Source organism: Rattus norvegicus, chromosome 2 (genome assembly GCF_036323735.1).
Source record: "Rattus norvegicus strain BN/NHsdMcwi chromosome 2, GRCr8, whole genome shotgun sequence".
Taxonomy (NCBI): Eukaryota; Metazoa; Chordata; class Mammalia; order Rodentia; family Muridae; genus Rattus; species Rattus norvegicus.
Window position 1 is genome coordinate 105,049,712 of NC_086020.1, and position 26,071 is coordinate 105,075,782.

At 40.7% G+C, this 26,071-nt stretch overlaps 1 pseudogene; it reads left to right on the plus strand.

Annotated features, from left to right (window-relative positions):
- Positions 1 to 2,115: 2,115 nt before the first annotated feature.
- Positions 2,116 to 11,923, plus strand: Med14-ps2 (mediator complex subunit 14, pseudogene 2; annotated as a pseudogene).
- The last annotated feature ends 14,148 nt before the right edge of the window (positions 11,924 to 26,071 follow it).

The following is a 26,071-nucleotide window of genomic DNA, read 5'->3' on the forward strand; positions in this document are numbered from 1 at the left end:
ATACTCAAGTTAATAAAAAAAAAAAGTGTTTCCCGTATAGATTGAGGATGGAGGACTCTCATGTGTTTAAGTCATAGGTTTGCTCATGTTGACATTTAAGCAGAAAAGTATTAAATCCTCTAGAAGTGCTGACCTGGTCTGTAGACTACACAATAAAGATCAATGGAGCAGATTTGTTTAAACGAACTTTGTAGGTTTGAGGTGACTGCATTGGTGAGAAAATTTGTTATAGACCTCTAGCAGAAAAAGGTACTCATTCTTTTCTTTATATGTTTTTTTGTAATTGGATTGTTGGCAGTGGGTAAGTGCTTCCAGAATTTGAGAGGCTTTTGTTTGTTCATTTGTGACTCTTAGTGTTATCCCTCTAGTCCATAAACATAGCCACCAGGACAGGAGAAGTAAGGCCTTTGTATGTGTGCATGGTATATACATACAATTCTGCTTTTTCTGTGTTTAAGTATACATGTGTGTATATGCATGTGTATGACAGAAATTGGCATTGGATTTATTACAAAAAAGTTACTGTGTATGTGTGAATGTAGGGGTCGATGTGGGTACCTGAACATTTCAAAAGAGGGTTCACAGCCTTGTAGCTGGACTTACAAGCTGTTGTTGTGAGCTACCTCATGTTGGTGCTGGGAACCAAATTCTGGTCCTATGTAAGAAATCTATATACTGTTTAAGTGGCTGAGCCATCTCTACTGCCCCTCTATTTTATTTTGGAGACAGGACCTGTTGCTCAATGCACAGCCAGCTGATTCAACTAGATGTATGAGCTGGCAAACCTTCGGAACTGTGTGTCTATCTCTCCATGCTGGGTTTACACTCTCATGCCATCACGCTCAGCTTTTAAATGCAAGTTTTAGGGTATCAAATTCAGGTTCTCATATTTGTGCCTTAAACACTATATTGACTGAGCCATTCCCCCAGATTTACCTCTTTTGAAACAAAATTTTAATTGAATTATTGTTATTATTATGTATGTCCATGTGGCCTCTCAAGGCATACATGTGGTCAGAGCACACCTTTGTGAATTCCTCTCCTTCCCTCTTTACTTGGGAATGGAGTTCAGTTGTCATAGTTGCAGAGAAGTGCTTAGCCTCCTGAGCTATCTTAATGGTCTCCCACCTTGTTTTCGAGACAGGGTCTCTTACTACCCTGGAGACTGCTATGTAGGCTGTTCTGAGAGATCACTGGGCCCAGAGATCTGTCTGTCTCTATCTCCCCTGTGCTGGGATTACAAAAGTGGGCTGCCCACTCTTTCTCTAACTATTCAATATAGTCCCAGGCAGAGCAATTAGACAACAAAAGGAGGTCAAAGGGAAACATATTGGAAAGGAAGAAGTCAAAATATCACTACTTGCAGATAATATAATAATATACTTAAGTGATCCCAAAAATTCCACCAGAGAACTACTAAACCTGATAAACAACTTCAGCAAAGTGGCTGGGTATACAATTAACTCAAATAAATCAATAGCCTTCCTCTACTCAAAGGATAAAAAGGCTGAGAAAGAAATTAGGGAAATGACACCCTTCACAATAGTCCCAAATAACATAAAATACCTCAGTGTGACTAACAAAGCAAATGAAAGGTCAGTATGACAAGAACTTCAAGTCTGTGAAGAAAGAAATTGAAGAAGATCTTAGAAGATTGAAAAATGTCCCATTGGCAGGATTAATATAGTAAAAATGGCCATTTTGCTGAAAGCGATCTACAGATTCAATGCAAGAATCCAATTCTTCACAGAGTTAGAACAATTTGCAAATTCATTTGGAATAACAAAAAACCCAGGATAGCAAAAACTGTCCTCAACAATAAAGGACTTCTGGGGGAATCAGCATCCCTAACCTCCAGCTCTATTACAGAGCAAGAGTGATTAAAAACTGTATGGTATTGGTACAGAGACAAGCAGGTAGATCAATGAAATAGAATTGAAGATCTAGAAATGAACCCACATATCTATAGTCACTTGATCTTTTACAAAGGAGCTAAAACCATCCAATGGAAAAAAGACGGCATTTTCAACAAATGGTGCTATTTCAACTGGTGGTAAGCATATAGAAAGTGCAAATTAATCCATTCTTATTGACTTGTACAAAGATCAAGTCCAAGTGGATCAAAGACCACCAGATAAAACTAGATACACTCAAACTAATAGACGAGAAAGTGAGGAAGAACCTCGAACACATAATGGCACTTCTACCAGGGAGTAAGGACCATCCCGACATGTTTACCTGACATATGAAAATCTGTTGTCTGAACCTGTTGGTAGAAAAGTAGTTGAAATGTTTCTTAATGACTGGAGTAGCATTGCTTGATTATATGAGTGCGTGTTGGAATTTGCACGTTCTCTACCAGACATACCTTCTCATCTGAATATTTTCTCAGAAGTTCATGTTTATAATTATCGAACACTTATCCTTTTGTTATGGAACCACCAAAGGAAATTCAATTAGTGTCCAGTGGAATTCCATTCATCAGAAATTTCACATTTCTTTGGAAACAGTTAGCCAAAACTTAGGTTGCCGTAACTGTCACAATACCATTCTCCATTAACTTCAAGAAATGCTCAATAAACACCAAATGTTGTTCAGTTTTTACAGGTTTTGTTTGATACTCAAACACCATTAAATGCCATCAACAAACTCCCTACTGTTCCAATGCTGGGCTAGACTCAGAGAACTAACACCACCTACCAGTGTTTCTCCATATTACCACAATCATCCACCCACGCCAGACTGGCCTTCAGGAACATGTACTGCATTGACATATACTGCTGTAGTCAAGGCATCGTGGCAATACAGGACAGTGCCTACAGTCTTTTTGATAACAGCCAGTTAGTTGAAGGCCTCTATCCTGCACCAGGATTAAAGACTTTCCTGAACATGCTTGTTGAAAGCAATCATGGTGCTCGGAGAAGATCTGTAAATGAGGATGATAACCCTCACTCTCCTATAGGAGGTGATACGATGGACTCTTTAGTATCACGGCTCCAGCCACCTCAGCAACAGTCATTTCCAAAGCAACCAGGGACATCAGGTGCTTACCCTCTTACTTCACCTCCTACATCCTATCATAGCACAGTTAATCAGTTCCCCTCTGATACGCACACAGTATCCAGGAAATCTGCATGCTCCAAGCTCCCTCAGCGGGGCTCTGAGAGCCCCATCACCAGTATCATTTGTTCCAACTCTCTCTCATCCTTGCATGGAATCTCAATAGGGCCAGGGGCCAGTTTTGCTAGTCCACATGGAACTGTTAATGCTAGATCTCCATACACTATGGTATCACCACGTGGACAAGCAGGAAACTGGCCTGGGTCTCCTCAAGTCTTGGGACCCTTACCAGCAACCCCTTTTGCCTGGAATGTCACCAGCTAACCCATCTCTACATTCTCCTGGTCCAGATGTTTCTCATTCCCCTCGAGCTGGCACAAGTTCCCAGACATGCCTCCGCCTCGAAAACTACCTCAGTGCTCCTGGGCAGCATCCATACCCACCATTTTCACTCACAGTGCCTTGAACATTCTACTTCTACCCTCTCCAATGCCAGGCCTTGTGCCTTTGTTCCCCACTTGAGAGATTCCTTGGATCTGTCATCATGAGACCACACCGTCAAAGAATTATCCAACAGGAAACGTTGCAGCTGATCATTTCCAATGAGCCTGGTGTAATCTTGTTCGAGACAGATGCCCTGAAATGCAGAGTAGCACTTAGTCCCAAAACCAACCAGACCCTTCAGCTAAAAGTGACGCCTGAAAGTGCAGGACAATGGAAACATGATGAGTTTCAAGGTTTGGAGAAATTCTTCGAAACAAGAGTTGCAGGACCACCATTTAAAGCCAACACACTTATAGCCTTCACCAAGCTGTTGGGAGCACCGACACACATTCTCCGGGACTGTGTGCATATAATGAAGTTAGAGCTGTTCCCAGACCAAGCAACACAGCTGGAATGGAATGTTCAGTTTTGCCTCACCATCCCTCCCAGTTTGCCACCAATTGCACCTCTTGGGACACCAGCTGTGGTCCTGAAATCCAAAATGCTAGTTTTTCTTCACCTAACTCAGAAAACATCAATCCCTCTCACAAGAACCTGTTAGTATAATAGTCTAGTTATTTATGATATGGCTTCAGGTACCACTCAGCAGGCAGACTTCCTAGACAGCAGATCTCTTCTGTTGCCGCGCCAGTGATGGACAGCAACATTCCGAAGAGGTTTGCAGAGAGGAACCCTCCAGGACAAGGTGAACGCATATTTGCAGCTGTCGTGATTTAATGGCTAATCTTACACTGCCCCCTGGTGGGCATCCATAGATACTATTGTTTTTAAACGAGGAAGGCTGACAAATCAAACAATACATACACACACAAAAAGGCTGAATTCAGCCATCAGTTTTAAAATGGAAAATGACTTTATTTTTTAACCCCTAAGGGCTAAATATTCTAAACTGGCAACATTTTCAGGGTGCATTCGTCAAAAAGGCCATCAATTTTTTTTGTATGTTGATCTTGTATAGTGTGTTTAAATGTGACACATTTCAAACTAGGTAACAGATCAGTGTCCATGTGCCAGTAATAGATTTAATAGTCTGTTTTATCCTATAAAAATGAAAATGCCAAACATGTTTATTTAATTGTTTCTTATGTTTTGGGTGTAATGATCCTTTTTGATTTTTGTTTTATTTTATTTTAAGGTAGGTCTGTCAGTTTTAAATATGTAAAACTGTGACAAACTTTATATTGAAGCTGTATTTTAATATGACCTCTTTTAATCCTTACTCAGAAATGTTTTTGGGAGTTGTTAAACATATTCCAGAAAAGCAATATTTAATAAAACTAGGATGTAAAAGAGAGACTCACTTGTGTGTGTATAAGCTCTCTAGAGTTATTATGGCTTCCTTTAATCTTTAATGTAGTGGGGCCAGTCAGTTGTTTAACTATATATGTCTGAAATTTGACCAAGAACATTTTGTTTTAAGGTTAGTTTCTTCAGACGTTCCTAACACGACTGGTGATAACACTTAGCACCTCACTATTCCTCAATCTTGGATTTGGATTAAATGGAAGAGCTTTGTCTTTGAAAAGAGACAGTGATTTATAATGATCAAGGACCCCAAATGATATAATTCTCCTGTGTGAGAAAATGGGAACCATTTTATTAGTAAAACGCCATCTTTAAGGTATACTTCTGCACACAGCATTAACTAGGAAGCAAAGAACGTGAGTCCTCAAGTTTGCAGGAACTTTCGGTGACATTTCTTCATCTTATCTAACTTTTTACCCTCCCCAAGTGGTGTTGTTCTAAACAATCTCAATTTAATCTGTTGCCAGGAAACAACCTAATCCAGTCATTTGAAAAGTCCACAGTGCAGGGCTTGTCCAGTGTCCAGTGGGGTTTCTGACACTGGCATGTGTCAATAGGAGTTCTTTTTAGAGTACCGTACTGTCTCTTGCAGCCAGTCAGAGACTTTTTAAACTTTGTTGAATATGGTCTAACCAAAATGTCTTGATGTTATTTGGAGCAGATTTTTTTTTGTTTTGTGTGTGTTTTTAATGATAATATCATGCTGAGTTATCTAGACGATGTATTATGATCCTTGATGAAATTTTAGATGTTTGTCTGATTATATTTTAAGATGATTGAGCTTCTACAATGATAACCATGGGATTCTAGTTATTTTTTTAAGTATCATACTGCAACTGTATCATGTGTGTTCTCAACTTCGCTTGAGTCTCCCTTTGCAGTCAGAGTTGAGGCCTTCTTTGTCTTCCTTGTCTCTTTTCGGCCCTCATTTCCTGCTTTTCACCCAACTCTACCACTGTTCAGAGTAAGTGACTAAACTTTCATTCTTCCTTTAGCATAACCTTTTTCTCCTTCTGTTTTCAGTTCTCTTCAAAGTACTAATCACATGGGTTGTGACAGATGACAACGCTGGCATGTTTAATTTATAGCATAGGCATTATACCAAATATCTTCCAATTCTGTGTTAATCAGATTGTCTATGTAGTATGCAAGTCATTAAGCCAAGGAGCTAGAAGTATGGCTCCCTTTTTCTTGCATAGTTGGAGAGAAAAGACAACCTCATTTGGTAAGTTAACTGGTGAATCAATAAAAAAAAGCACCAAGATGGTGTTAAGAAAAACAGGCCTTAAGCACAGGGTATCATCCAACCGGCCTATAATCCTAGCTTTTGATAGCCTAGGGTTGTAGGATAATGAGTTCAAATCCAGCCTACGCTCCTCTTGAGTTAGAAGCCAGTCTGGAATTGATGCTGGAGAAGAGCAGAGAGGAAGCAAGCACAAGAGAAATGAGCAAGTGACCAAGAAAGAAATAGTGAACGTGCAGTCTACAAGATTTAGAAGATGATTCAGGAAGGAAGTTAATGCCCAAGTCACAGTTGGGCAGTACTCACAAGGAAGGAACTTAGGTAAGGAAAGGACTGGAAAGAGGAAGCATGGAGGGAGAATGGAAGCCATTTTCATCATACAGACCAGCCTTGAACTCATAGCAATCCTTCTGCCTCTGATGAATGTACTTCACCATGTCCAAAGATAGAAGCTACTCCTGAAGGACTGAGTATAAACAAAACTAGTGGAATTATACAGAGGAGAAAGCAGGGAGCATCTATGTGTCTGAAAGTACAGGCTCAGAATCTGGAGTTTTATTCTACAGCTTTTGGTGGGCTACTAAAAATAAGATCATTCACTAGAGAAAGATATTAGAAAATGAATATAAATGAACTAGGTTGTTGTCTTTTTCCTCACAAGATTACAAACAAAGAAACAGAGGAAAAATATTTGGATTAAGATGGACAGACTTGCTGGGCATGCTGGTGGCACACATCTTTAATCCCAGCACTCAGGAGGCAGAGCTGAATGGATCTCTGTGAGTTCATGTCAGTCTGGTATACAAAGTGAGTTTTAGCACTGCCAGATTACACAGAGAAAACTTATCTCAAAACAAATAAGCAAGCAAGCAAACAAACAAAAAGGATGGGCAGAAGCAAGGCTAACTTAACATTGTTTCCTTACCAGTATTTGATGGTATTTAATACAATAAGGTAAATTTTAAAAACTTAGTTTTTACTGTGGTAAGTTAACTAGTATATCAAAAGAAGGGAAATAAAAAGACAATGTTTAGGAATACATTTCTAAGGATTCAAGGTGTCCCGAGCATCCTATCAGGACTCTTAGAGGAAAGAAGGCATTGGTACATTGTGGATTCCTGAGACTTGAAGAGTGAGTATTAGCTACAATCAGAACCTAGTCCAGTGAAGGTCACACTCCGGATCCTTTAGTAGACCACTGTTATAATGCTGTCATTGCTGTTTATATGATATATTTCCTCTCTTTTTAAAAATAATCACCAACTGTTAATTTTTATGAATAACCTTAAGAGGAAATAATTTTGAGAATTATCAAGATGTTGGACTGGAATATTATTAGTTTATTAGTTTATTATTAGTTTAGCAGCATGTATAACAACCATGCTTCTGTAACATGTTTGCTATTAGATTAATCTGATGTCTTTGTAGGAGAGCCTAAGATGGGTTTTGTACACCATCTGCTGTTGTCTATAAGTGCTGTTTTAGGGGACGCATCCTCTTAAATGCTTAAAAACACTGGTCATGTAAGATTCCTCTTTGAGAGGAAGTAGTGAGTAGTTCACAAAATAGCTTTTGTGCTGGCATGGTGTTACGTGAGACATGAACTTGGACTTGAACTCATGATCCTCCAAGCCTAGACTCTCAAAAGCTAGGATTATAGGAGGGTTGGGTGATACCCTGTGCTTAAGGGTCTGATGAGCTGTGGAGAGTTAAGCATTTCATCATTGGTTTTCACACTGAAATGAAGTGCTTGCTCAATATCTGAAAAGCTCACTGACTGCTATTTCAGAGCATTGATATTTGGCCAGAAAAAGAAAATTAATTGTAGTTTGTTAGCCTGTGACTTAAAACAACAGAGGCTTATTATTTTAGTTCTGTTGTTCAGTCCTAACTTATCTTACTCAAATCAAAGTGTTGGAGAGATCTTTGGCTCCAGGACAGAATCTGTTTTTGTCTTTACAGCTTCTACAGATTGGTTCCTGACACCTTTCCTCCAACCTCAGAGTCTGGAGTGTACCTTCTGTCTGGCTTTGTTTTTTTGTCACATACTTTGACTATACTGTCTTCTTCCTCCATCGTCTACATTTAAAGATCCACTTGATTATATTGGGGGTACTTGAATAATATAGACTATAATATGCCCATCTCAGGTCCTTATTTGTTACATCCACAAAGTCTCCATTGCCATAGAAACTTTGCATTTACAAGTTCCTATAATTCTGATAGGCATCATCATTCACCATGTGCTTCCTCCCATGGGTATGTTCAGGTGTACCCACCATGTGTGTGCATACACACATGTCTGTTTATATTTGTATATTGACCAATCCAGCTCAGTCAGTCAATGGGGTTTCTAGGGATGGAGTAAGGGTTGAAGAGAAAACGACAATTAGAAAATACTATAACATGACTCCAGCCAATGCTGGGGCTAAAGAGTATTTTTTCTAGTCTACTTTTATATCATTCTATATACATAAAAAATATGGTAAGTCCTAAGGATGAAACAAAGTAGTTAAGGAATAAACAAAGCATGAACAAAGTAGTCAAGGAATAAAAAAGGCAATAATCAAAGTAATCAAACAAGGCAATACACAAAATCCTGTGGTCACTGTATCTAGGGGCTTATCAGGATAACCAAGATACAAGATGCAATACAGTCCTGGGCTGTAATTACCTTGAGCCTACTTGGTTGTGCTAGCCCAATGTCAAATTCCTATCAAATTCCTAGAGGTAAATCAAAAATCTCTCCACAGTACATGCTCATGAATGTGTGTGCACATGTGTGTGGAGGCCAAAGGAAGACCTCAAGTGTTTTTCTTAGGAGCTGACTAAGCAGTCTGTTTTTATGAGATGGTCTCACTGACCTGGGACTTACTAAGTAGACTAAGCTTCTTGTCCAGCAGGGCCTAAGTGACCCCTCTTTCTCTGTTTCCCCAGAGGTGAGATTACAAGCATTCACTATGACACTTGGTGTGTGTGTGTTTCTGTAGTCTGTATGTGTTCGTATGTGTGTATAGGTCAGAGATCAATGTCCCGTAGTTTCTATAGTCACTATCCGCCTTGTTTTTTGAGACCAATTTTCTCTCTTTAACCTGGAACTCATCAGTTCAGTTAGCCTTAGGGATCCTTCTGTCTGTGCCCCCTGCCTGCACCCATCCCCTACAGGTTGGGATCACAGGTGTATGCTTCTGTACTCAGCTTTCCACATGGGTGCTGGAGATTCAGATTCAAGTCCTCATGTTTCATGGCAAGTACATTGCTGACTGAGCCATTCTCCCAGCTCTATGTGCATTTCTTAAAATTAACAGAAGTTGCTCTATTGACATTCAAAAAGTCAGCAAGATAACTTTTGTATCAGCCATAGTGACTTCAGTGAGAATACTGCTAACACACACACATATGCATGCACACACACACAAGGTGTAACAAGAGGAAGTGGCAAAAGGACATGAAGAAAAGGAAACAGTTGGCTTCATCAATAGATATAGAGAGTAGTGTTGGACAGAGATGGGGCCAAGCACGATGGCAGGAAGAGTTAGTATGAGAAACCATAGTATAACTCAAGGTCTTGAGGGTGTCTGATAATTTTACTATCGTCTTGCTAGTCTCAGACAAACTACTGATATTCATATTCAGCTCATTGACCAAAGGACTCATTTATCAGAAGGTGTGTGTGTGATGTTTACAAGGTGTGCGTTGATTTAGTCTTTAGTTTTGAAGGTTTTGGAAATTTTGAGGAACTCATAAATGATTATATGTATTATTTATTAAAAGTTACTGTGTCAAGACCTCATTCTGGTGCTTTACAGTCAGTATAGCCTTTAATACCATGGTATCCCTAGAAAAGAGGAATTTTATTCTTCATCAGAGCTCCTATGAGTCTCAGACGCCCCAATAGAAGAGGGAGAGCCAAACTGGCAGAAGCTGTAGGTAGAGCTGACTTGGAAAACTAGAACCTGGATTCTCTTTCTCCCAGATCTTTACTTTTATAAAGTCTGCTTTAATTATTGTTAGGGAGTATAGACCTGGAATAAAAGTTCTGCCCTTAAACATGGGTTACCAGCCACAAATGTGTAGCTGGTGTTTTAGCTGACATATGTTGTATAACTTCTACGTAAAAAGAGGCTTACTGAGACCTACTCTCTCCCAAGTCCCTTGGCAGCCACCACAGAAAGCACCAGTGGAAGGAGCTCTTAACAGAATGGAGAGGTGCTGTTCTGGCAAGACAACACGAAGAACCCAGATGTTCACACTGTTCCACTTACAGATGTAGAAATAAAAGGGGTTCAAAGTGACTGGATTGCTCAAAGTCACAGATCGGATCTGGGAAAGTCTGGATTGAAACGTGATTTGTGTGTGTGTGTGTGTGTGTGTGTGTGTGTGTGTGTGTGTGTGTTGGCCAGAGGACAACTTAATTGTTCCTCCTCAGGTGGTTCTCGCTACCTTGTTTTCTAAAACAGTATGTATATATGTATGTATGTATGTATGTATGTATGTATGTATGTATGTATGTATGTATGTATTTCCCTGTTTAGAAAGAGGAAGAAGGGGTAGGAAATAGGGAGAGGGACAGAGGGATATAGGGTGAGTGATTGGTAATGATCAATTCCTCCACAAAAGTGCAGACACCTTTAAGGAGCTAGCCTTAACTTCTGTCTTGCTGAGGCAGGGTGTGAGGTTCGAGTTGGATCTCTACCAGCCCTTGAATGAGACTCAGAGAGGTGGTGATCGATGCAAAAACAAGAGGAGTTTTAGTGTTCCATCACATTGAGGCTGCCCTGCTTCAAGAGGGAGACATCCCTGAGCAGATTCTAACAGGGAATTATATACATTTGATAAGCGCAGAATTCAATCAACAGTAACTGGGCAAGGTACTATTGGTAGAGTGAAGAAAGACCTTCAAATTGATTCATGGTCAGTGGACCATTCAGGACTTTCCAAAGAGAGTTGGTTGGGAGTCACAGGTGGCTTTGTCTAACAATTGGCTTGTGTTTTCTTTCAGGGACTAAGCTGGCTCTATCCTTCCTGGAACAGAGGGGTCTTAGTGCTCAGAGGTTTGTGGTGGAATTTTCCCACTGGCCTTAGATTGACCCCAACTCTGGCTCTTTCAAGGTCTCTCTTGTTCCTGCTGCAGAGCCCTTTAGGCTAGCTGACCAGTGAGTTTTCACGTGATTCTGTCACTTCTCATCTCACTATATGAATCTGGAGATTACAAAGGTGTTTCACTGTAACTGCCATTTCAATTAAACAAATTACATTCATTTATTGTCAGGGCACATGTGAGAGGATCAGAGGGCAACTTGTGGGAGTGTGTTATTTTATTCCACCATTGTTCTGAGACGTGAACTCAGGTTCTCAGGCTTATGTGGAAGTGTTCTTAACAGCTGCCCATCTGTCTTCTCTGTCTCTGGCTATTTACCTTACTCTCTCTCTCTTTCCTTTTTCCACGTGGGCTTTCCTATTAATTAAAGCTGCAGAAGTACTCAGCTCCAATTGGTACATCAGAGATATAGACCCTAAACCTAAAGTTAAAGGAACATCAGAGAAGAGAAGACATAAATGTTAAGAACTAGGGCTCTTAGACAATCCTTAAAGATCTGGATAAGGAGCTGGAGTTCAAGCTTCAAGGAACATTAGAAAAAAGAGAATATAAAGATTGTAAGAACCGGGGGCTGGAGAGAAAAGTACTTTCTGCTCTTGCAGGAAACCTGGGTTCTGTTCCCCGAACCCACATGATGGCTCACAACTATCTGTAACACCAGTTCCATGAGTTCAGACGCCCTCTTCTGATCTGTGAGGGTAATGCATATACATGGTGCACAGACATATATATATATATATATATATATATATATATATATATATATGCAAAATATATGTGTAAAATACAAATAAATATATCTTTTTTTTAAAAAAAGGCTGTTTAGCCCCTAAAGGGGTCCCAACCTAGAGCTGAGAATCACTTGATTAGAGTATTAAAAATGAATAGTTAATAGGTGAAAAGCATGTGAACTTGTGAAAAGTAACTTTTCATAAGCTAAAACTACCTCTTCTACCCCATCTGGAATATTTCCAAACAAAGACTAATTTCTTTCAAACAAATTTTAATGTTCTATCTTTTGAAGCACATGTTATCAAAACATTTCTGGAAATATAACTGAGGGCATTCTCTCTGGCTGCATCTGAAAGCAACATATCAGGTATGCAATGCCCACCAGAAAACAGATTTATAATATGATTTATAGCAGTAGCAACATTAGAGTTATGAAGTAGCAACAAAAATAATTTTATGGTTAGGGGTCACTGTCACTACAACATGAGGAACTGTATTCAAGGATTGCAACGTTCTGAAAGTTAAGTGCCCTAATCATAGTCAGTAAACATGATAGAATTGTCAGTGAATTTGACATGCTGCTTTAAAATAACTAGCTTACCCGACCTGTCTTGTATTTGTGTGTGTGTGTGTGTGTGTGTGTGTGTGTGTGTGTGTGTGTGTGTGTTAGGAATGTAAGAGAAGATCTTGGGTATACTAGGCAAATAATTTTACCACTGGAGGATGGTATCCTCAGTCTTTTAAAGTTAATTTTTAAAAGCTGAGTTTTCTTAGGGCTGGAGAGGTGGCTCTGTAGTTAGGAGTGTTTCCCCTGCAATTATGAAGAGTGGAGTTCAGATTTTAGCACACACATAATGAGCTATAGGTACTGCATGTGACTATAACATAGCAGTTATATTTCCTCTGAGGGGAGTTGAGACAGGAGGATCACAGGTGTTTGCTGGCTTTCAGCATATCTGGGAGACGCAAGTATGGGGTTGAGGGAGAGACCCTGCCCCAAAGGCATGGATAGGGAGTAGTACAGGTCAGCACTTCATAAACACCCCTGGTCTCTGCCCATGTACACAGGAACATTGCCTCTATATATAAACACCCACATAACTCATACAATGTACATTCAGTCTCCTGGTCTCTACCATTCACACAGGCACATTGTCTCTGTATGTACACACCCACATAACTTACACAACGTACACATTCACTCTCCTGGTCTCTGCCCGTGCACAGAGGCACTGGTCTCTGTATATGTGCATCCACATAATTCACACAGTAGGCATATTCACTCTCCTAGCTTCTGCCCGTGCACCACCACTACCCAGCTAACATTAAACTTTTAGTGCTTTTTAAAATATAGTTTTAGTTTTCTAGAAATGAACATTCCCCAGGTTTACCAATTTTCATATATACTGACTTGTGTGACTTTTTTATCTCAGATCAGTGTTGACTTCACCTTGTACATCAGCTAGTGTTGTTAACTAACTGTCTTTCTTGGGTGTATACACTCAGCTGGTCCAAAGCTGAAGATAACCATGCCAGTCTATATGCTTCCTGCTGGGGAAACTGGAGAGCAGCCCTGAGGTCCCAGAAGAGAAGGAATGATTAGCTAGAAGTTTCAGTACCAGTTTTCCCTCTGGCTGCAGGTATTTAAATCTGCCTGGATGCTGTCTAGGACCCACCACATTTCATGAAATTTTTCCTTGTCTGTTGATTTTGGTAGAAGTTCCATTTCCATAACTCTCCCATTCTTTGCTAAAATTTCCCCTCTGTATTTTTATAGGAACCCTCCACCCATATCCTATCCTCTGTTCTCCTTTCTTTTTGTCTGTGGTCAGATGACCAAGTGGAATCTCATCAAGGATGTCTCTGAAATGTCCTGAGAAGAAGATGTCTAGGTAACACCTGTCTCTCTACCTTATTTGAGTCTCTGCCATCCAAGGCCAAAGGCAAGAAACAATTGCTCGGATTGGTTGAATTCAGGTATCGGAAGCAAATATGAAAAATGAACCAGACCAGGAGAATTTGGAACAGAACCCATGTGCCAGGACTGTGGAGGAAGAGTTGACCACGTCTTTTAATTTAGAAGCTTCCCTTCCAAACTTCTCTTGCATAAACCTGGATAAGGAGCTGGAGTTCAAAAATGATCAGTTAAAAATTTAACTTCCACCAAGTGACGATTTTTACCAAACTTGGAGTATTGAGCTTTATGACCCACATACTCTGAGCCTATCATTTTTGCCTGCTTAGTGGGAGGCTGTATGTTTTTACAAGGTCCCATCAATCTTTGTGCAGCCTGTTTCCGTTTACAGAGCACTCTGGTGTCCTTGAGTTTCATGCTGGTAATCCACTTTATAGATGAAGACACTGGTACGCAGCTGTACTGAATGCCTTCTCAAGGCCACTCAGCTGATGGGAGTATTAGAGTATCTCACACCTTACTTGCTTTCTTTATTGCTTTATTTCTTTATCAAACGTTTCTGTGACTATGAGAGTATTTAATGGTAACTTTTTAAAAACTTAGTCATTTTTCAACACAAAATTCGTGTCATGTTTTGACATGTCAGTTAGGTCTTAAGTCTAAACTTAAGAAAGGAGGATCTGGCATGAGATGTGTTTTATCGTCCTAAGAAAGGAGGTATAAAAGCCCCTCAAATTTCACAGAAATTTGAAGCTTTCAAAGTCAGGCTGTTCTGGCCTTGTGCGTCACTGAACATGTGGACAGGGATTAGTGAGTTGAATCGTGATCCAGCTAGCAGTAAGTTTGTCCTTTAACAGTGGTTCTTAGTCATTGAAAATATTTCACAGTTAAAAGAGGAAGAACCTTATGCTCTGTTGGTCAGGAGTAATCTAGATTTTGAATTTCTTAAGGAAAGATGCTATGTCTTGTTCATCTTTTGTTTTTGTCCCTAACTGTTCTGTTACCTTTTCCTGGGGATCTGTGAGCAAATGTGAATTACCTGAGATAAGGTTCTAGTGGTAGACCAAGAAAAGCCCAACTTGGTGAGCCAGTAAGTACGTTTATTTGTCTGTTAAGCAGATTCACAGAGAGAAAGAAAGAAAGAGAGAAAGAAAGGAAGGAAGGAAGGAAGGAAGGAAGGAAGGAAGGAAGGAAGGAAGAAAAGAAAGGTTTGGTAGAGCATTAGAAGATCCAGTTGCTTGTGTCATAAGAGAAATGTTGGGTACAGTGGTGTGGATGGGACACTACCTTATTTAACTCTTTGTAATTCATAACCATTTCATATCAACCATTTCACCTCCTGACCCTCCTGACCCTCCTGACCCTGGGCACTGCTATGGGGCCACGGTGCATCTTCCTACCTTCTAGCGAGGCAGGCTGTATGGGAGGAAAGGTATATTTCAGCTTCCACTTGATCGTCCATCACAGATGGAAGCTTGGGCAGGAACTGAAGCAGAGACGCGGAGGAATGATGCTTAGTGGTTAGTTTCAGGCTCATGTTCAGCCGCCTTTCTAGTTCATTTGTTGCAGTGCTGTGGGTTGAACCTAGGGTCTTGTGCTCCCTTTAAAAAATCAGTTTGATGTTATAATTACTTTGTATTTGACTTCCAAATTGTTTTGTATGATCTGTGTAAAGACTTAAAACACTTTAACTTTTTTCCTCAATTTTATTCTCATAATGTATTCATTTTTATTATGTATACACTGTTCTGCCTGTATATATACTTGAATGCTAGAAGAGGCCACCATGTCTCCTTAGAGGTGATAATGAGCCACCACAATGAGGTGGCTGGGAATTGGACTCCGAACCTCTGGAAGAGCCAGTGTTCTTAAACTTTGAGCCATCTCTCTAGCGCACATTTTCAGTTTTTACATGGGTAGCCTTGTGCTCCAAAAGAATCTCTTGCAGTGAAATGCTATTAATTTTTATTAATTTTATTAATGTATTTATATTTATTAATTTCTAACAGAAAGCATTTTTTCTAGAGGGAAGAATATTAATTTTAGCTAGTTTGGTTAAGATAGTTTAATTGCATTTTTGTTGGAGGCATCTTACTTAGTATAGAGTAAAATCTTAATGATCTGTCCATAACCTTATTTCTACTTTTTTATGCATACATTGGCAATAAAAATAATGCTTCTGTGGGGTTGGAGAGCCATCTCAGCAGTCAAGAGCACTTGCTGCTCTTTAGATGACTCAGATTCAATTCTCAGCACCTACATGGTGTCTCACAGTCATACTTAACTCTAATTCCTAGGGATCTGATACCCTCTTCCAACCTCCTTCAACACCAGGCACATACATGCTGTACATACATACGTGATGTCAGAACACTCACACACATAAAATAAAAATAAATAAATCTAATTTTTAATTTTCTTTTTAATAATCTAAAGATAATAAATTTTAAAGAAAGTATTTCTAAGAATGAGACTGTCATTCATCATGAAAACAAGCTGTCCCAGAACAACCTTCTTGTCCCTGAGGAACACTAGACACTGTTGTTGCTGCAGCTCACCAAGAAGGTAATGCTGTTACTGTGAGTGCTCTGGCTCTGAGGGGGAAGGGTTCACCAATGCCAATGCTGCAGTTCTGAAGGAAAGACATCCTGGCAGTCGGGAGCCAAGGAATACTACAAGTCAAACCCCATAAAACCTCACTCAAGAGATTTATTGGAAGAGAAAAACCCAGGAAGGTAGCTGCCTCTGCTCTGGTGAGAAGCAGCTGAGAACTGAGCAGAAGGCAAACTTTATATAGGGTTTTTGGGGGCAGAGTTTTCCAGGGTAGAGGTTTCCAGAGTGATGATTGATGGGGTATCAAGTCTTTGGCTAGGGGTGAGCCCAATGATTGGTGAGAATGAAATCCCAGAAGTGAGCTCAGACTTTTTCCCCTACAGTTAATCACTTTGAGTATAATTTGGTGCCTGCTGTATTATATCTGTGGTAAATGCTGACATTACATGGTGCCTTATGACAGCCTCTGTACTTGAGAGAGAAATAAAACTTGAAAATGGGCAAGCTTAGGGAGATAGGAGGTAAATAAGAGAAAGTAAAAAGTAATAAAAATCATTGTGAAGGCTGATGAAGTTATTTATTCTCTGCCAGTGAAATGAGCCAATTAAAGCTGACTTAAAGTATGTAAAGATAGGATTGTTAGGAAGCTGATCTCAGATATATTCACTGGTCCTAAAAGGCCGGAGAGATTACCATGGGGAAGGAGACATGGGGGAAGAAAAAGAGCATGTGCACATAAGTAGAGAGAAAATGCAGAGGGACAGGAAGAGAAAGAGACCAATATACTTAGATTATATAGGAAAGAGCTTCTGGGGGAGGATATTCCAGCCATGCCCTGTAACATGTAGGAACTGAGGGATGCTGGGAGAACCTGGAGGCCTGGTTAGTCCACTTTGTATGTTAAATATGTACCCCAGCCTCTTGACCCATCAGGGGTTATTAAAAGAAATTATTAACACATCAAAGTAGGCATCGGGGTAAATAAACTTTTCCTTTAGAATAATTACATGTATATACTCTGCAATGTTCATTATATCAACCTGAGGGAGGTGCGGCAAAAATGGAGCTAAGGTGTTCTTAAAATGGAAAGATAGAAACTTCTGAGACATTGTGAACTCAAGACTCAGCACATGAAATAACATTATCAGGCTTTGAAATTCTTGCCTTTCAGGTCCTAAGTTGGAAGTTAATTTTCTAACACAAACCTTTTTCTTCTGGTCACTTTCTTCCACTAAACTTGTTCTTTGATCTTGTCATGACCTGGTCTCTTGACCTTACATAGTCTCCCAGTCTCAGAGTAATGTTGGGTTCACTTCAGCTCTGCTATTGGGTAGCTAGGGATATCCTGTGGACATCTTGCCGTGTTCTCACAGCAAGGTGAATGAATCATAAGTGCACAGCTTTTATCATAGTTCAGCTTTTTACACTTTGCCATTCTGATTAATTTTTTGTGTTTCCTGTGTTTAAGGATATCTTGCCATCCTGTGGCCATGATGGATGATAATATTCAGTCTCTTCTAAAATCCTTACTGTCTTTCCTTTCCTTTATAGTTTTCATATTTAGATTTCTGATTCATCTGGCATTTTTTTTTCTGTTGGTGTTAATCTGACGGATGATCTGATACCACTTGCTGGAAAGAATGTTCTTGGTTGTAATGTCACCTTTGCTACAGCTTAGAGGATCATCTATTTGAGAATTGCTTTAATTAGTCTGTCTGTGGCTTCCCCAGTATCACATCATTACATTCTAGTATTGAGACTTTAGATCTTAAGTCTGAGAACGTAGCTTAGCGGTAGAACATGTGCCTACCTTGTGAGGCCCTGGGATTCATCACCGACAACACAGACACACATACATATATGCACACAGAGACAGGTGGTACCAGGGAAATGTTAGTGATCCCTTTCAAAAATCAGACAGGATTTGATCTGATGCTAGCTCAGGCGCCCCAGCATACTGCCAGCATGTAGGACAGTTTTGGTTGGTGAGTTGCCTGGAATATTTATCCAGGCAAGGCTTTATAGTAAGCAGCAAGCAGGGGGATGTGTGGGTGGATAAGTGTTCAAGCATCTAATTGGAACCTGTGACCTACAACATAATTGGCTAGGAATTAGTCTAGAGACTGGAGCTAGGCTCAGTTTTTGTTGGGGGCAACTTGGAAACTAATGCCAGGTATCGGTCTGTTAGTTTACCTGAGTTCAAACTTAAGTCAGGTTCTCTAAAATGGAGTCTAAAGTTAAAAGATTTGGCCTCTCAGACATACCTACATACAGACAGACAGGCAGACACAGAGAGAAACTCAGACAACATACAGGCACACACAGAGACACACACATATAGGCACAGGGACAAAGGCACACACAAATACACAGGTATTCACACAGATAAATAGACACACAAAGAAAAACAGACACACAGAGAGACACAGATACACAAAGATAAACAGACACACACAGAGACACAGACACAGGTACACAAAGATAAACAGACACATAGAGAGGCACACACACATTATCAAAGCAGGGAGGAAAGAAGAGGAGAAGAGAGGGGAAGGAGAAGAATTGGGAAGATGAAGCAGAGGAGTAACCATCAGGAGTTCAAGGTCCCTCTTAGTTGCGTAAAGGAGGTCTAGGCTAGCCTAGGCTACATGATACCCTGTCTCAAAAAAGAAAACAAATCAGTCATATGGGCCTGGAGAGTTGTTTCAGTCCTTAGAAAAACTTGTGGCTCCTGCAGAAGACACACGTTTGTTAATAGCACCTACACTGTGACTCACAAATGCCTGTAACACCAGTTTGTCCCAGGATTTCTGATGCTGCCTTTTTGTCTCTGAAGATAGTGCATGCCCATGTTTCATTGGCAGACAAAGCACTCAGACAGACAGACAGACAGACACACACACACACACACACAGAGAAACAACATGTTCATAAATCTAAATAAATATCATACTCAGTAAATAAAACAAACATAGGCTTCAATAGCCAGCGGTTGGGGTGTCCCAGCTCTTCTGCAGTTGAGAATGATGACTGGGCACAAGCCTGCTAACCTTGGTAAGAGCGTATGGGTTTTACACAGTTTGGGAAAAGTTGGTGTCTACTGTTGGTAGTAGTTTTAAATTTCTCCTGACTTCCCCAATCCTTTCATTCTCTTCTCTTTTTCATCCAGTTATCCGGTAAGCTGGCTTTTCTCTGGGCATATGTTTATTTAATTATGAGTCCAGGCTACTTAAGAAAATCAAATAAGGCTTTGATTGGCTCTTTTGCTTCTGACATTTACCCCAGAGGTCTTATTTTCAAATTATTTCCTTTTCCTACAGCAATTGTGGCAGTGTCTTCAGCTTTCAAGTAACTGTCTCTTTGCCAAGTACAAATTCATTCTTAGCAGTCTTACATGCATTGGAGAATTCTGGAATGTAGTGAAATTATTGACTCCTTTATGTTGCTGTTGAAGACAGATTCCAGAGCCATTGCCACATGGCACTTAATGCTGTGGTTATGAAAAAGCTTGCTTAAGTAGGGAGTGTCTGAGTAGCAGAAGAGAGCTATGAATATTCCTGTGGATTAACACTTTAATGATGAGCTGAGGAGAAGTTAGGACATGTGACCTGTGAGAGTCCATATAAACAGGAAAAGACATATCTGTTGGGAACCAAGGAAAGAGAATGTTTCCAGTGGGGATTGGTCAGTAGAGACTGGGGATTGGTCATTGAGGCTGAGCTAACTGAAAGAGAGCAGTGGATCAGATAGATCTATGGCAGCTCGGTGGTCAGCAGCTCAGGGCATGGAGGAAGTGGAATAATGATTATGGTTGACCTTCCCCAGAACAGTGATTGGAAATGGGAGGTGAAAACAGCAAGGGAGGCATTGTCAGTGTGACTCAGAGTCAGCTGGACAGCCAGCTCCTTCCCCATCTCCTTTATCAATAATTTGTGCGCTGTCAGTTAGGAATGTCACCTTTGCCATTTCCCTCAAGACCCACACCTTGGAATCTGCTTCTATTTTCTTTTCAAAAGTGCAGATGCTTCACTCCTTCTTTAAAAAGGGAACAAGAGTACCATTGGCAGGGTATAGGGAGGCAAAGTTTAGATCAGAGACTGAAGGAACGCCCATTCAGAACCTGCCCCACATGTACATATACATACATATACATATACAGCCACCAAACTAGATAAGATGGAGGAAGCAAGGAGGTGCAGGCTGACAGGAACCGGATGTAGATCTCTCCTGAGAGACACAGCCAGAATACAGCAAATACATAGGCGAATGCCAGCAGCAAACCACTGAACTGAGAACGGGACCCCTGTTGAAGGAATCAGAGAAAGAACTGGAAGAGCTTGAAGGGGCTCGAGACCCCATATGTACAACAATGCCAAGCAACCAGAGCTTCCAGGGACTAAGCCACTACCTAAAGACTATACATGGACTGACCCTGGACTCTGACCCCATAGGTAGCAATGAATATCCTAGTAAGAGCACCAGTGGAAGGGGAAGCCCTGGGTCCTGCTAAGACTGAACCCCCAGTGAACAGGGGAGGGCGGTAATCGGGGGAGGATGGAGAAGAGAACACCCATATAGAAGGGGAGGGGGAGGGGTAAGGGGGATGTTGGCCTGGAAACCGGGAAATGGAATAACAATTGAAATGTAAATAAGAAATATCCAATTTAATAAAGATGGAAAAAATAAAGGATACCAAGGGCCTTGATTTTAGCATAGCAATATCTCTTTCCTCATAGCTCCCTTGGCTCAGCTTTACTAAGCCTGAATCTCTTCTTCCTTGGTGTACAAATATCCCTCTAACGGGTCTTTAATATTCCTCCTGCAACAGCTTCCCCTCCCCTTCATTCAGCATTTGGCCCTATTTATCTTTCTAAAACAGAATTCCCATCTTGTCTCTGCTCCTTAAAACTCTTGATAGCCTTCTCACTGGCCACTCTAGATAGTATTCTAGTAGTACTAGTATACACCAGGCCTTGTAATAGGTATTGCAGATACAGTGGCAGACAAGACAGTCATAGGCCCTGCTGGTACCAAACATGATGGAAAACAATGCCTTTTACATTTCGTCTTTCTAGACTATCTTTCATTTTACAGTTCATCTTTCTAGACTATCTTCACTTTCTTCTCATAATCTCCAGCCATTTATGGCAACTTCCTTTACCCCCTTGTAAAACCCATGTTATGAGATGAAGGTTTCTGCACATGTTGTTTCCCATCCAGAATGCCTTTCTTCTGAATACGTATTATGTTTTCCTGGCAGACAGTTTAGGTGACATATTTTTTTTTCTAGTTAGCCAGTGCTTGCTAGTTTCTCAGTAAAGCATCTCTATAGACTTGAAAAATATTTGCAGCTAATTGTGGTCTGCATGACTGTTCTGCTTCTTCCTGATGTAAGAGAACTCTGTAGAGTTCATGAACTCTTTAGAGAGTGATCTCTATGTGGAGTTGTAATTGCATTCTAGGAGTTATGCACAATGCCTCTCCAGTGAATGAGAATGTGTGGAAGAGAAGGGAAAAGCAGAAGCAGGCCCTGAGTTGCTGTGGAGAGACCAGCAGTGCCCAGCTCACTTCTGTGCAGAGTATTTGGAGACTTGAATTTGCAGTTGTATCTTCTTTCAATTTAGACTGATGATGCAGATGAGTCTTTTGTTCTGGAGGACCCTACATTGTTAAAGGTTGACACCATTGATTCTTACTACTATGATACCTCATCTGTGGCAAGCTCAGACATCGGTGACAAGGCCAACTTAAAAAAAGATAAATATTACTATAAATCATATGTATGGCTAAACTATATGATTATTTATGGTACGGTCTAATTCGATTATTTAAAGACAGCCTTTTCATAGTGCAGTATAATTGGACTATTTAAAGTCAATGTCCTCATGGTACAGTGTAATTAATTAGCTGATGGAGAGGGGCATAGCCTAGTTGGGGCACACTCTTTGGAGCTTTGCCACCTGGCCATTCATGTTCCCTGTACTCCTCCACACCCATCTCCAAGGTCAGATCCAGAATTCTTCATTTCCTTGAAGCAGGTTCAAAGGGGACTCTCAAAGATGATTAAAGGTTGGGGGAAAAGGCTTTGAAGTCTAAATACCTTCAGTTTGGGCTGTTTTCATGTCCTAGATTTTTACCAGAACATGAAATGTTCTCTCATGAGATGTGAAGGAATGGAACTCACTGGGTGGCTGCCCACGTGCTAGGTACTCCCAGTCTTAGATTTTTCTTGTGTCAGGAATGTTTTCCTGAGGTTGCCATCTTGAACAGGTGACCAAGCCAGCTCAGTCAGTCAACAAGTTCTCCAGGGCAGGATCGAGGATTAAAAGGAAAAAAGACAATTAGACAACATTACAACATGACTCCAGGCAGTGCTGAGGCTGAAGCAGGTTTATTTTTTCCAGTCTGCTTTTATACCACTTTAAGTCCATGCAAAATTATAAGATCAGTTCTGGGTCAAGGAACAACCAAGGCAATAAACAAAATCCTGCAAATAACTTTCTAGGGGCTAATCAGGGTGACCAAGACAAAAGAACTACCACAGAAGCCTCCCCTGAGTCTGCTCTAAACTTTGTATTAACTCAAATGTAACTGTTCTTAATCTGAGCCTATTTTCTGAGTCCTGGCCCAAAGTCAGGTCCTGCCTTGAGTTTAATTTTTTTGTCCTGGCCTAATGTCCAATTCCCCCGCCAAATGTTTAGAAGCAAGCAGCCCCCAAAAGGCTCTCTATAGACAGGGATCCTTGCAGATGTGCTCACTTCCTCATCATAGCATCTTTTCTTACAAACAGACTGATGTTTTTGATGACTTGAATTACATTTAAAAGTGATGATGTTTTTTTGTTGCCAATCAGTAGTGTCTGAGCTTTTGATATTGTTACAAGCTCTCATTTGAGATCCCTGCCACTTAGTTGAAAACAAAAAAATCACATCCACATAATCTCTTGGGCATAAACAAGCTCCTGATGGTGTTGAACTGTGTTCCTGGTCCTCCTGGACTGTGTGTGACTGACTGGACAGGAGGTGGACAAGACTCGTAATTGATAGTCCTTGATGGTTTCAGTCCTGACACTGTTCTCACTTGGACCCTGTCTGTGAGCTGAATCTATACCTGTTTGCCACCACACTTTCCCACACTGCTCTCCTAATATCCTTATTGGTCAGGGGGATTAGACAGCTCATTTTTGTTACCTGTGTCTTGTATCCTCCAAGAAGCAGGATACATAGTCCATTTGCATGACATTCATATTTCTGCTCTGTGCTTTCGTATTTATGAGCTGCCTGTCAGCTACTCCTGCTAAGCTATGGGATTCTAGTGCTAGGACCTGTGAGACTCTCTCTCTCTCTCTCTCTCTCTCTCTCTCTCTCTCTCTCTCTCTCTCTCAGATGCTGTGACTTCCTCATTCTTAGATCAGCAGAGCACATTTTTCGTCAGAATGGGTACATCACATTAATGTTTGTTAAAAGTTTAAGGATTCCTTTAGGATGGTAAAGAGGTGGATAAGTGAAAAGAGCCTTAAGCAGGAGCAACAGAGTGAGTGTGGGTCAGGACATCGGGAAGGTGTTCCAAGTTGTCACAGGTCAGGGAAGAAGGAGGGCAGAGGCACTTGGGGACTCAGCAGCAGGAGTGGTGGCTTTCCAGAGAACAGAAGAACTTGATACTATGTCTGGTGGGCAGGGAATTTTGAGCAGTGGGAGAGGAATGTTTATTCATTTTCTTGCTTGAGCCTTTCTGAGCCTCAAGGTGAGTTAGAACACCTCTGAATGCTGTTCTGTTCGGTTTTTATACATCTTTTAATAACAGGTAACAATAATTATATAATGATTAATAATTAACATTATTAACAATATTAACAATTAATTAACATTATTAACAATAATTAACATTAATAAGTAACAGTGTTACTCTCTGCTTTTTAAAATGTATTTTCTTCCAGAGCTGTGGGATCCTGCCTTTTTAGCCCTTCCATACGTTAAATGCTTCCTCTTTCCTCCTTGCTGCATGGGCTGGTTATGTGACATTCACTTCTAAAGGGGATATCTGCGCAGATAATGTCCACAGTCATTCTCCCCACAGCTTGACCTATAGAGTCATGATTCAATAGGCTGAACATGGACCAGGCTCAGCTCTTCTCTTGGCTCAAAGTTTAGGAAAAATACAGTTTGGCTTTTATGGTTTTTCTGGTTACTTTTGAACTCATAAGACATGGCTACACATTTGCACAGGTGCAGGAATGTGAAGATTTAGTGCCTCGCCATGAGAATAAAGGTCTGTCAGCATTTCAGTGTGCCTGAATGAAGCATGGTGGCAAGCCGGGAGAATGCTGTATGCCCTCTTCTTGTGCTCCTTCCCAGGTTAGTTGCCATCATCCTCCAGTCTGGTTGAGGTGACGCATGTGTGTTTCAGCCTTTATACAGACAGATGGTCAACCAGGATCCTTTTAATCAAACGATTTAAAGATAAGTCATAAGCCCTTTCCATGTGTTCCATTTTACTGACATTTGCAATCGTGAGAGGAGGTGACTTTGGAAGGCAGCTCCAGAGGGAAGAGGTGCTGTTGTGAGGGAGTGGGATTGGAGAGTGTGCCCATTGTATGATTGCTACAATGGCTTATCTGTGGCCTCCTTTAAAAATGTTTTAGAATACTGGCATAGGGCTGGAGAAATGGGTCAGCCATTAAAGGCTAGGCTCACAGCCAAAAATATAAGAGCAGAATACTGGCATAGTGTCTGAAAGTGGTTAGTAGCTTAAGTCATGGGCACTCAGCACGCTCCTCCTCTGACCTCACAGCTTGCACTTTGGTTTAGTCTGTCATGTCTGGTTTCTGAATTCAGCAGTCCTGTGTATAGATTCCAGATGACGGTGTGATGAGGACGAGGACAGCAGGGACTCCAATGTTGTTTATGTTCTTTTCATAGAGTTTAATTAATATTTCTTATATGTAAGTTGAACAAGAGTGAGACAGTAGGAGTCATGACATACAGTTATGTTTCAGTTTTCAGTTCTGTCAGAGAAAAATCTTTTGCAGATAAGGGATGATGTTCATCCTGGGCCATTAGGGTGCCCTGATCCCTCTGATGCACATCAGACATGATGTTAAATACAAATGTCCAAGCAGTGGAGACTGAGTAGTATCCTTCCTCTGTTAGGTGGAAAGTAACTCATACTTGCTAGAATGGAAACTACCTTTTAAGAAACATGTGTCCATGACAGTTTATGAATCAAATTCTTATGTAGGTAATGAAATTTATTCCTTTTAAAATAAAGATGAACCAGAACAGTCATTTGACCCACCTATGCAGTTGAAAAATAGTTTGAATAGTGGAGACTGAGCTAGAACTCTCTCTACTCTAAGGAGGAGGATAGATTTTATAAATTCTAGAGGGTTTGCACTCTGTACTCTCTGCTAGCACTGTTGTCCTGTCCTGGCTAGCTGCTTTGGCAGGTGTCAGATCCTCCTGGGTCCTCTGCAATGTGTGACCCCAGCTGAAGCCCTGCTGATTCATGAAGAAGCTTTTTGTTCCTAAGAAAAGAACACCCTGGCGGTGTAGTGACACACCTGGGTGGTATATCTGGGTGATAATCCATTCCTGTTTTTTGTTCTTCAGTCTTTGTTTCTGAGGGCTTAAGCCGGTTTTCCCACTGTGCTTCCTGAAAT